A 13967-nucleotide genomic window follows, 5' to 3' on the forward strand; every position below is an offset into this window, starting at 1 on the left:
CTAACAAAAGAATGATGATGGACAGTATCTACAACTGTAAGCAAGACAGTTCCATCCATCTGCCCCATGAGACCTGAGCCCCCTCTCAATCAGAAGCAGAGTGGGCATCACCATCCCAAAATCCTCTAGAGAGGAATGAACAAACATAAGGGGGATTACAACTATGGGCTAAAGTAGACTTATTATTATGCTGGTTATAAAATAACTGGTAGCACTCATATAAAGGCAGTGATCACCAGAGGTTCTGAGGGGAGGGAGAGGGACAAATTTGTGTAACAAGGAGCATTTTTGAGACATCTGGGTTGTTCTGCATGATCTTACAATGATGAATACAGGCCATTATACATTTTGCCATAACATATAAAACTATGCAGTGCAAAGAGTAAAGCACAATGTAAACTATATGCCATGGTTAGCAGCAATGCTTCAACATGTGTTCATCAATTCCAAAAGATGTGACACAAACATGAAAGATGTTAATAGGAGACAGTGTCGGTGTGTGGGGGGGTAAGGTATATGGGATTCCCCTATACTTTCAATGTAACATTTATGTAATCTAAAGTTTCTTTAAAATTAAAATACAAAAAAAAATAGTTTTTCTATATGTACTAATGAGCAATCCAAGGAGGAAATTGAGAAAAAAAAAATTCCATTTACAATAGCAACTAAAAGAATCAAATATCTAGTAACAAATTTAAGAAAGGATGTAAACGACTTGTACACAGAAAACTACAAAACCTTGTTAAAAGAAATCAAAGATGACCAAAATAAATAGGACATTTTGTGTTCATGGACTGGAAAGCCAAATATTGTAAAGATGTTAATTCCACCCAAACTGATCTACAGATTCAATGCAATCCCAACAGAAATTCCAGAACTGGAAAAGCCAATTACCAAATTTATTTAGAAAGGTAAGGGGCCCCAAATAGCCTAACACATCTTGAAAAAGAAGAACAAAGTTGGAAGACTCAAACTTCCTGACTTTAAAGCATATTACAAAGCCACCACGGTCAAAACAGCATGGTACTGACATAAGGAAAGATATACTGACCAATGGAAGCAAACTGAGAGTTCAGAAACAGACTCTCACAAATATGGCCAAATTAGTTTTGCCAAGTCCACTCAACTGAGGAAGAATAGTCTCTTTAACAAATGGTACTGAGAGAAAGGGATATCCATATGCAAAAGAATGAAAGAGGCTCCCTATCTCACACCAATATACAAGAATTTACTCAAAATGGATCAAAGACCTAAATATAAGAGCCAGGACTATAAAACCCCTACACGAAAATATAGGGAAGCATCTTCAAGATCTTGTGGAAGGCAATGGTTTCTTAGACTTTGACCCCAAAGCACAAGCAGCAAACTGAAAAGTAGATACATGGAACCTCCTCAAAATGAAAAACTTTTGTGCATCAAAGGACTTTGTCAAAAAGTGAATAGACATCCTACTCAAATATATCCTGTGTTTAATATCCAGAATAAACAAACCCTACAACCAAATGTTAACATAAGCAACAAAATTTTTTTAAATGGACAAATGATTTGAATAGACATTTCCCCAGAAAGGACATACAAATGGCTAAAAAGTATATGCGGTGCAGCAGTGCTCCAAAATGTATTCACCAAATGCAATGTATGTGCCACAATGATGAAGTTGTTGATATGGGAGGAGTGGGGGGGGGGGGGAAATATGTGGAGTATGTGGGAACCTTCTATATTTTTTAATATGACATTTTTTGTGATCTATGAATATTTTTTTAAAAAAAGACATTCAATAATAAATAAAGCAAAACAAAAAGAACATCAACCAAAAGAAGTATGTGAAAAGATGCTCAACATCACTAGGGAAATGCAAATTACAGCAGCCACAATCATATCATTTCACATTTATTAGAATGGCTACTATTTAAAAAAAAACAGAAAACTACAAGTGTGGGAGAGGATGAAGATAAACAAAAACACTCATTCATTGTAGGTGGGAATGGTGCAACCTCTGTGCAAGACAGTTTGGCAGTTCCTCAGGAAGCTAAGTATAGAATTAACATATGAACTGGTGATCCTACTACTATATCCGGAAGAACTGAAAGCAGGGACTCAAACTGAAATTTGTACATAGATGTTCATATATCTGTAGCATTATACACAATTGCCAAAATATGGAAGCAATCCAAGTGTCCACCAACCGATGAATGGATAGACAAAATGTGATATATACACATAATGAATGCTATTCAGCTATAAAAAAGTAATGAAGTTCTGATACCTGAGACAAAATGAATGACCTTGAAGACATCATGTTGAATGAAACAAGTCAGACACAAAAGACAAATATGGTATGATCTCACTGAAACAATAACTAGAATAAACAAACTCAGAGTCAGAATCTACAAGGTATAACCAGAGGATGGGGTAGGTATAGAAAATAGGGAGTTAAGGCTTAAAATGTACCGAGTATCTTTAAAAAAATTTTTTTTTAAAGTTCACAATATACTGTTGGAGAGGGAGGAATACACCTTTGCCTGGGTTTGAAAAAATCTGCAAATATTATGTACACAGATGAAAAAAAAAAACCAAGAGCATATACTCACATTATTAAAAATAATAGCTTGTGGGGTGTTTTCTTATTTTCATTTTATTTTTTCTAAAATAAATACCATTGTTGTAATAAGGAAAAAGGTCATTACAAACAACAAACATGATGACTGCCTTTTTTTTTTTTTTAGATTTTATTTACTTATTGCCCCACATTCACCCGGTGTCTTGCTCTCAGTGTCCATTCGCTGTGTGCTCTTCTGTGAAAGCCTGTATTCTCATTAGGCGTCTCCGGGAACCTATCCTGGGAACTTCCAGAGTGGGAGAGAAGTAATGATTCTCTTGAGCCACCTCAGTTCCCTCTTCTGCTATGTCCCTTATTGTCTCTCCTCTGTGTCTACTGTTGCATCATCTTGCTGCACCAGCTCTCCACATCAGCTGACACTCCTGCACCGGGCAGCACTCCTGCGTGGGGTGGCACTCCTGCACAGGGTGGTACTCCCGCATGGGTTGGCACTCTGCATGGGCCAGCTTGCTGTGCAGGCCAGCTTGCCTTCACCAGGAGGTCCTGGTTATCAAACCCTGGACCCCCTATATGGTAGACAGGAGCCCAATTGCTTGAGCCATATCCATTTCCCTGGTTGCTTTTAAACTAAAAAAAAAATCCTGAAAGTCAATACAATTCACCCAAGAGTGAATTTTGAACATCAATGAATATTCCTTCTACTTTAGCATTTTGTGCAATTTCCTGTTACTCTTTCTTTACAATTTGCTTGGAATTAAAAGTATTATCTGACAGAGTAGGTCTTTTCCAAGTTATAAATCAGAAAACCTAGATTCTGGCTCTAAAATGTCATTAAACTAGTTTTATAACCTTTGGTACCTGACAACTTCTAAATCAAAACAGGTGTTTGGGAAGCAGATGTGGCTCAAGCAACTGGGCTCCCACCCACCACACGGAAGGTCCCTGGTTTGGTTCCCAGTGCCTCCTAAAGAAGACGGCAAGCTGGCGCAATGGGCAGAAGCAGCAAAGTGACACAACAAGATGATACAACAAGAGACACAAGGAGAAAAACATAATGAGAGACCCAAGATAGCAATAAATGGAAGTTCCCAGTGCCTCCTAAAGAAGAAAAGCAAGACAAGAGAGCTGACATGACAGGCAGGCACAGCTAACTGACACAACAACAGACACAAGAAGAAAAACATCATGAGAGACACAACAAAGTGTGGAATAGAGGTGGCTCAAGCAATTAGGCACCTCCCTCCCACATTGGAGGTCCCAGGTTCAGTTCTAGGTGCCTCCAAAAGAAACGAGGAATATGAACAAACATAGCAAGTGCAAACAATGAGGGGATGGGGAGAAATAAAATAAATCTTAAAAAAAAAACAAGTTTTTACAACAGCAAAACTGCAATTATGCAGATTATATATACCACTTGAGGTAAGCATACATACTACACAAATGCAAATGTTTGGGGGGAAATGACCCATAAATATAATATGCTGCTGACAAATTTCTTATCATGGTATAACATGTTACTGATATTTATGATCAGACACAAAAGAGTACTTTATTTACTATGTACCTGCTATTTTGACACATTATCACTGTTATTTACACATACACTGGAAATCACAAGAAAAATCAGAGGTAAAGCATTATCTTCTCATTAATTTCCAATTTAATTGTGTTTTATGTAATTTATTAATTTATGAGGTTAGACCTCATAAGCAAACAAAACAAAAATAGACAAAATTGCTATATGTATATTATTAAATTTACTTGACTTCTACCTTTTTATTAAAATTCTTTAAATGGTGTTAATAGAAAGGAAAGGAGAAGAACAGAGTTAATACTGCTCCAGGATCAGGTTAATCTCAATCTTTTCCTTTGCCAAACCTCAATTAGGCTGCATGAAGAATGATAGAATCCTTTAACTCTCAAATTACCTTTGAAATCATCTTGTATTATTTCTCTTACCCTTAAGCAAAGAAACCCCTGAAATCCGAGGAGGATAAGCAACCTGCTAGTCTCAGTTAGTTAAAAGAGCCAGAAATTTTTCTACTATAATAGCCAATTTCTCAATCTTTGCCCTAGTCACATACCACTCTACATTATATACTTATTTTTTAAATATAATTCCTTTTTTTTCCTTTATTCAATTCCCTTGTATACTTCAATAAATATATTTTAAAACAAACTGTGGCAGTTTGAAATTATTTTATGAATCCCAAAAAATGAACTAATCCATTCCTATAGGTATGAGACCCTTTTGACTGGATTATCTCACTGCGGCGTGGCTCAGATTAAGTCTCCACCCTCTTGCTGGGTCTAATATAAAGACAGACACACAGGGAAAGGGACCACCACCATATTTATCCTGCCATGGGAGAGAAAGGAGAGGTTCAAAGAGCTGAGGCCCAGAGAGAAATGAGTCAAGTACCTGATAGTTTGCAGCTGAACTTGGGAAGAAAGCATAGCAGCCAAGTCTGAGAAGGGAGGCCATTTTAAGAGACAAGCCCTATGCCTAGATACCCACAGCTGAGCTCCAGGAGATGGTACAGCCCAGAGGGGAAGGCAGGGACCTATGACAGTTATCTTGCTTCACCACGTGGCAGCTGACTGTAGTGAGAGAGCACCTCTTATGGTGCCTTGAGTTGGAATTTTCACAACTTTGAAACTGTAAGATTTACCCAAATAAATCCCCTTTATACAAGCCAACCCATTTCTGGTACTTTTCATTGGCAGTCCTTTGGCAAACTAAATCACAAACATTTAACACTACTATAAAAGAAAAACTAGTATCAAAGTATAAACAGAAGATATGAAAACAAAATATCACAATAAAGTAGAATCAATTAATTATAATTGTTGGTGTGCATGTGTGTATCATATTATTACTTATAGTTACCATGATTAAATGGTAATGTATAGGTTCTATTTAATCATGGTAACTATAATAATAAAACATCTATCTGATTTATAAAAATATATACCTGAAAATATGTTCCTTACTGAGAAGAATGAGATTATACAGAGTTAGCATAAAAGAGGGATTTAGCTCCATTTCACTCAGAGAGGAAGACAACTCCAATATTTAGTTTTAAGGTAAACCAGATGGAAGAGTCCTATCTTCCATGTATTCTTAATAAGGTATAAATTGTGTGCATTCTTCTCTGATAAGACAGGAATACCGAAGATGAATTCCTAATATAAAAAATATATAAGTAATTCTTGATCAACAAACTTTTGTCTCAAGATGACTTCTGGAACTTTCTTCCTAGGTGCGAAAATACACTTGGTAATTTTCCAGCAGTGATGGGCAAAGGATACTATTCCATTAAAGCCATCCAATTTGGGAAAAAACTTAGAAAAATCTTTCTATTGTCTTATCTTTCAAGTATCTTTTCATAATATTCAAAATATGATCCATTAGTACATCAGATGAGTTTGTAGCCAAATGATTCAGACAATAAATAAGCTCTCTACTATGTATTAGTTAGATGAATGAAGAAATGAAGTTATTCAAGGAACTTCATGCATCATTATGACAACAGAACACTTCACATACATTACCTTTTTATGTACTTAAAACCTCCTTAAATGACATTATTGTTGTTATTCCTAATTTCCTTTTATTTGAACCTATAATTAGCACTCTATCCAGTAAATATACATCCTAGAGACAAATCTTAGGGCTGTTCATATGCCAGTTGAGCCCTGAATCTCTACAGCGTTGCAGCCAACCCCTACTCTCCAGTTCATTGAACTCACTCTGGACAACTAACAAAGGGATGATGATGGCAATGCCCAACCCAAATATCAGAGTATCTACAACTGGAAGCAAGACAGTTCCACCCATATGCCCCATTGGATCTAAGCCTCCTCTCAATAAAAAAAGACTGGGCAACACCATCCCCAAATCCGCTGTTAGCCCAACTCTACTATAGAAACACTACATATGCTGTTGGTGAAGGAGCACAGTGAGAGAGGAAGAAGGGGCCAAGGACTAAAAATTCCTGGCAGATAAATCCCCACAGCCACTACCATAGTCTGGTTCCTTGCCTTCCCTCCTTTCTCTCCCCTCACGCTCCTTTAACCCTCATACTCAATGGCCTTGCAGGAGGACTACAATCCTCCCCCCAGCTGCAGCTGCTTCCTCCTTCCTGTCCACACTTTGGGATGACCTAGGATATCCATTATTTCATAATTTCATATCCATGCATGCCTTAAAAGAATGCCTTCAGCAAACATTTAGAAAAATACCAGTGTTAAAATTCATCTTTAATCCTTCAACTGTGTGTATACACTATGGTTATATATGAAATACCTGACTATAATAATTACATTATATATTTACATATAATTAGATATAATGTTCAATTACCTGATTATTATATTAATATATTTTTTTGTTATCGATATACTTTGTGGAGAATTATCAATCAAGTCCTTATAACATCCATAAGGTACCTTCTTTTAAGTTGCTCTGGGAACAAGGGAATAAAATTCAAACATACTTATACTTTACTAAGGATATAAACAGCACACAAAGTTTTCCTGCTAAACACCCCTGAAATGAATAGCTTTTATACATCAGAAATCTGAACACATTAGACAAATCAGATCTAAAGAGAAATGTTAATATGACAGAGTTTCTAACTCTACCTAAGGAAATGTAAATTTTTAACACAATGTTTACCTCTTACATCTTTATTTCATGTTCAATGTTTATTCCAATTGTTCTTTGACAAGTTTTCATATTTTTTAAAAACATAAATTTATGTGAAATTCGCTTGTAAACCTTTGAAAGAGGTTTTCCTTCCCAAGCCACAATAATGACTCCGAAACATTTTAAAATGTAAAAGGCCCCTGGTGATGTCCTCAAAAAAAGAAAGAATTCCTTAAATCTGAAATACAAAAAAATTACAATGAAATTTTTAAAGTGGATATTGAATTCTTATAGAGAAATGTCAGAATTGGTAGCTTATTCTTTATTTTATCCTGACCTAATACAAATCATAAAAGCAAAATAATTTAAAATGAAATATTTTGAATAACATTTTTCAATCAGCATCATAAAACACATAAACCCTCAATTTTACTGTTTTCAATATCCCATGTTTTCTATTTTCTTTATTCCTTCTTAAACCCATGGAAATAGATAATAACTGCACACTGCTGTAAGAAATTAGTTATTATAGCATTTCTGATAAATAAACAAATACATAAATAAGTACATAAATAAAGAAATAGAGAAAGCTGAGCTAGGCTCTAAATTCAGCTTCTCTATTGAATTCCAAGGAAGTGAATTAGGGATTCAACTTCAAAATACAGTTACATCATTACTTTTCCACAAATGAATTTTAACTATTTATTATTAATATTCTGGCAGGCCAATTCAAGTCACACTATTTGACATGCCAGAGAGAGTTAGAGAAAGCATGGTACTGCTTATAGCTTAGTGGTTAAAATCAAGGATTCTGAAGTCAGCTGGCCTTGGTTTCAATTCAGGCTCTACAGAAGTTGTAAAATCTTGGAAAAGTTACTTAACTACTTTATGCCTCATCTCCTTTATCTAGATTCCTTAATATTGTTATGAATTTTAAAATATACAAAAAGCACCTCAAAGTCAAGCAACCAAATAAGCTTTAAATAACAATGCTATTATCATTACAGCCCTTAGCTGAACTTTAAAAATAACTGAGAAAATAATAATTAAGGACACTGCCAGTTGCTAAATGGAGTACAAGGAAACACTGACACATAATCCCAAGAAATAGTCATAATTTCAACAATGCACATATTAATTCAAATGTTTCCAACTGCTCACTCTAAATATCTAAAAAATGAAAACCTTAAACTGACATTTCTTCCCAACATTAGACCCTGTCATTCTTTCTTTTGTTCGAAGCTCTCCTTTCCTCTCCTTTTATGTACCAGAATGGATGAGCAGCTATACACTTAGAAATAATTCAAGTACCTATTATATACCAGACTATAACCTCCATAAAACAGGAATGGTTTCTGCTTGCTCACCAATGTAAGCCCAGCACCAGCACATGCTTAGTAAATACAACTCAATAAATGTGCTAAATTAATGAATGATCAATGGCATGGTGTCTGGCACTTTCACATACATTAATTCATGTACTTTGTAAAACAATGCTGTAAGTTATGTATTAATACTCAGTTTACAGAAAAATATGATTTTAAGTTTTTATCCATACACCTTTACTTTTTATTATTTTAACTTTTAATTGTAAAATAATTTCAAACTTACAGAAACGTTGCAAAAATAACGTAGCATATTCCTGCATAATGATTATCCAGATCTACCACATTTAACATTCAAACTCAGGAAATATAACATTGATACAATACTTTAAAGTACAGGTCACATTCCAGATTTGTCAATTGTCCCAATAACGTCCTTTTGAGCATTTCCCACCCTTTCAGTACAGAATCTCTCCAGGATCACACATTACATTTAGTTCTCAGTGCCCTTCATCTCTTTTCATCTAAACCAATATTTGACTTTGCCTTTCATGACACTGATATTTGAAGAACACAAGCCAGTTATTCTATAAAGAATAACCATCAATTTAGGTTTATCGATACTTCTACACATTTAATTTCTCAGTCAAAACACTACTTAAGTGATCTTGTATCCTTCTTAGTTTATCATTTCCAGAGGAAGTTCATGTATATGTAATAAAACACCTTACTGGTGTTTTATTTTTATTATTCAAAGCATTATCTGATTTCTCTGCTATTGTATAAAATCTATTTCTTCCTCACAAATAATAAGCAATCTGTGGGAAGACATTTTAAAACCATATTAAGTATCCAACTTCCCATCAAATGTTCCCCCTAGTTTTAGAGTCCATTCTATGTCATGATAATTACAAAATGATGAATTTCCAACTCCACTAATCTCATCACATTTATTAACAAGCACGCTACTATAAGGAAGGGCCTTCTAATTTATTTATGTATGTTTTAATTAGCTATAAGCTCTGAAAGCAATATACCAGAAATGGGTTGGCTTTTATAATAGGGATTTATTAGGTTGCAAGGTTACAGTTCTGAGGCCTTAAAAGTGTCCAAATCAAGGCATCATCAGGCAATGCTTTCTCCACAAAGCTACTCCCCCTCCCCACCCCACCCCCAAAAAAGTAGCAAGTATAACTCAGTAGCTGAGAACCTGCTGCATAGGCATGAGGTCCTGGGTTCAAGCCCAGTACATCCTTAAAAAAAAAATACAAAAATAAAATATAAAAAGGATAAAGCAACTACAGAGACACATGAGGAAAAAATGAGACTCATTCTTTGGATTAAAAAAAGAAAAAAGGGATCATCAGGTGATGATTTCTCCCCAAAGACTAGCACACGGAGGCATCGGCTTGTCTCAACCTTCTCTTTCCAGTTTTGCTGCTTCAGTGTCTTGCTTCCTCTCTCCTGGGTTCTGCTGCTCTTAGTTCCATGCTCTCATAGCTTTCCCTCTGCTTGTATGGCTTTTTTTCTGTTAGCTTTTGGTACTTCCTCCCTGTACCACTTTCCTTATTCATCCCATTTATAAAGGACTCCAGTAAGAGGATTACGACCCACGCTGGGTCACACGTTACTGAAGCGATTAATCTAATCACATGATCTTCTTGATTGAAGCAGAAAAGTAATCTGATATTCAGCATCCTCTTGATAAAAACATTCCAAAAGATAGAAATAGAAGGAAACTTTTTCAACATGGTAAAATTCATGTAACTAAAACCTACACTCACTGTACTCAATAGTGAAATACTGAAAGCTTTCCTGCTGAGATCAGGAACAAGACAAGCATGCCACTGTCACCACTTTTATTCAATACTGTGACAGATGTTCTAGCAAGAGCAGTTAGGGAAGAAAAAGAAACAAAAGACACCTAAATAGGAAAGGAAGAAGTAAAACTTTTGCTATTCGCTGATATGACCCTATACCTAGAAAATCATGAAAAATCTACAACATATACTCAAACTGACAAGTTTAGCAAAGTGGAGGAATATAACATTAGTACTCAGAAACCAGGAGCATTTCTGTACACTATTTAATGAGCAAACTGAGGAGGAAATTTTTAAAAATTCTAATTATAAGAGCAACTAAATAAATCAAATATTTAAGAATATACTTAACCAAGAACGTAAAACTACAGAAAACAGAAAACTACAAAATATTGCTAAAAGAAACCAAAGAAAATCTAAATAAATGGAAGGACATTCCATGTTCGTGGGCTGAAAGATTAAAAATCACTAAGATGTCAATTCTACCTAAACTGATTTACAGATTCAATGCAATCCAAACAAAAGTTTCAACAGCCATTTTTACAGAAATGGAAAAGCCAGTTATCAAACTTATTTGGAAGGGAAAAGGGCCCCCAAAGAGCCAAAAATGTCTTTTAAAAGAAGAACAAAGTTGGAGTACTCTCACTTCCTGACTTTAGAGCATATTACTTAGGTACAGTGCTAAAAATTGCATAGTACCGGCATAAAGACAGAGAAACTGACCAATGTAACTGAATCAGGAACTCAGAAATAACATTGTATGTCCTGCCATGGCCCAGTGGGTGGACTGGGGGAAAGTGTAAACTATAATGTAAACCATTATCCATGTGGTGCAGCAGTGCTCAGAAATGTATTCACCAAATGCAATGGAAAAAAAAAAAAAGAACTTAGAAATAGACCCTGGGAGCAGATTTGGCTCAAGCAGTTGAGTGCCCACCTCCCACATGGGTGGTTCCTTGGGTTCAGTTTCAGATCTCTCCTGGAAAAAAGAAAAAGAAAAAAAGAAAAACAGACCCTCCCATCTAAAGTCAAGTGATTTTTGACAAGGCTGTCAAGCCCACCCAGGTGGGCCAGAAGACCCATTCAACAAATGGTGCTGGGAGAACTGGGTATTCACAGCTTAAAGAAAGAAGGAGGATCCCTATCGCACAGCTTATACAGAAATTAACTCAAAATGGATCAAAAACCTAAACATTAAAGCTAGGACCATAAAACTATTAGAAGAAAATGCAAGGAAACATTTTCAAGTTCCTGAGGTAGGCGGTGGTTTCCTAAAGCTTATATATGAAGCACAAGTAACAAAAGAATAAAACAGATAAATGGGTCCTCTTCAAAATCAAACACTTTTGTGCCTCAAATGACTTTGTTAAGAGGGTGAAAAGGCAACCTATTCATTAGGAGAAAAATTTTGGAAACCACATATCCAATTAGGGTTTGATCTACATGCTATATAAAGATATCATACAACTCAACAATAAAAAGACATACAATCCAATTAAAAAATAGGGAAAAGATTTGGACAGAAATTTTTCCAAAGAAGAAATACAAATAAAAACTACAATGAGATATCATTTCACACCATACAATGGCCATTATTAAAAAGGTGGAAAACTACATGTGCTAGAGAAGATGTGGAGAAATGGCAATACTCCCTCACTGTTGTTGGGAAAATTAAATGTTCACAGCAGCATTATTCACAATTGCTAAACTATGGAAACAACTCAAGTCTCCATTAATGGATGAACAAAATGTGGTATATATACATACGATGGAATATTATTCAGGTGTAAGAAGAAATGAACTTGGGATGCAAATGACAACATGGATGAACCTTGAGGACATTATGTTGAGTGAATTAAGCCAGACACAAAAGGACAAATATTGTATGGTCTCACCAATATGAACTAAATTTTTTTTAAAAGTCATGTGGATCAGATCTTTGCCTGTGCTCTCCCCCTCCTTGAGCATGGCTGTGTTTACTTGCAATATAGCTGGGTTCATTATTATTTGCATTTCATTTTTAGAAATTTTCACCCTCATCCTTTTATTTAATTTTACTTTTTAATATGTAGAATAACATGCTTCTACAAGTAGAATTATACAATTAATATACTCAGAAAATGTCCACCTTCCCCTACTCCCTTTCCCTGCCCTCTTTCTGTAAGCAATCAATTTCAAAGTTTACTGGTTTATGCTTTGGTTTCTTTTTTTGCAAAGCAGGAAAAAATATATATAGTTTTAATTTAACCTTTTTCACACAAAAGTAACATACTACACTTACTTTTTTGTACATTGCTTATTTTCATTTATAAGTTCATAATCACAGAATTGTGCACTCATCACTCCAATCATTATTAAAGCATTTTAATTATTCTAATAAAAAAAACAAAAACAAAAACAAAAAATAAGTTCCTCAAAATCATCCTCATTTTTCCCCATTGAATTTTACTATCAAGTCAATTGTATCAACATAATACTAAGCAAGTGACTTAAAAATCTAAAGCTTGATATGGTCTTACATTATAAGCTCAATTTTTTAAAACTCCCTAAATATACTGAATTTTAAATATGAAAGAAGGCAGAGATTCTAGTCCAAGTTACTGATATTTTTCTAGATGAAGGAAACTGAAGTTTAAAAGTAACAGTCTCAAAGCCACCAAGTGCTTATATGAATAAGTAGCAAATATTAAGTGTTAAACATTGTCTTAGTTTCCCAGCTGTTAAAACAAATACCATACAATGGGTTTGCTTAAACAATGGGAATTCATTGGCTCATGGTTTTAAGGCTAGGAGATGTCTGAAATCAAGGCATCAGCAAAGTGATGCGTTTCCCCAAAGACAGTGGCATTCTTGGGCTGGCTGCCAGTAATCCTTAACCCTTGGATTTTATGTCACATGGCAATGCACACGTCTTCTAGGTTCTTATTTCTCCCATGGATTCTCCTCTGGTCCAATTTCCTTCACTTATAAAGACTTCAGTCATATTGGATTAAGGTCCACCCTTATTCAGTTAGAGCACGTTAACTAGCTACATCTTCAAAGGTCCTATTTATTTACAAATGGGTGCACACTCTTAGGGGCTGCAACTTGAACATATCTTTTGGGGGGAATATGATTTAACCTCCAACAGACATTATGCTAAATACCAGGTAAATTTTTAAAAAATTTTTCTGCCTTCAAGAAACTCATGTGAATACTAATTTGGTGCCATAGCCAGTGACATACATATAATTTATAAAATGAATACAAAGGGGGGGACAGTTAAGTGTTTTATTTTGCTATTTTAGGAGATTCCAGGGATTGAACACAGGACCTCGTACATGGGAAGCAAGCGCCAATCACTGAACTACATCTGCTCCCCATGAGAGTTGGGTTTTTTTGTTTGTTTATGTTTGTTTTCAGGAGGTACTAGGGATTGAACCCAGGACCCTGAACATGGGAAGCAGGCACTCAACCACTTGAGCTACACCTGCTCCCCTAAGTGTTTTGTTTTATTGGTTTGATTCAGGTTGTGTTAATATATTTATTGGGTAAGTAGTATGAAAAAACAGGATATGGAATTTTCATAAAATCATAAGGAATTGGAATGTCTGGAGCACAGAGCATTTCTG

The 13967-nt window shown here is 35.3% G+C and overlaps 1 protein-coding gene across 12 annotated transcripts in view; it reads right to left on the reverse strand.

Annotated features, from left to right (window-relative positions):
- Positions 1 to 13967, reverse strand: part of MEF2A (myocyte enhancer factor 2A) — a 195142-nt gene that overhangs the window by 118552 nt on the left and 62623 nt on the right. For 4 of the 12 annotated variants that reach the window (XM_058294631.2, XM_058294627.2, XM_058294626.2 and 1 more), the window contains exon 2: positions 7242 to 7449. The exons of the other annotated variants lie outside the window; for them this stretch is intronic. The gene's annotated coding sequence lies outside the window, so the exon portion shown is untranslated. The remainder of the gene's footprint in view (positions 1 to 7241; positions 7450 to 13967) is intronic. 12 annotated transcript variants of the gene reach the window in all.

This window comes from Dasypus novemcinctus, chromosome 3 (assembly GCF_030445035.2).
Source record: "Dasypus novemcinctus isolate mDasNov1 chromosome 3, mDasNov1.1.hap2, whole genome shotgun sequence".
NCBI classification, from domain to species: domain Eukaryota; kingdom Metazoa; phylum Chordata; class Mammalia; order Cingulata; family Dasypodidae; genus Dasypus; species Dasypus novemcinctus.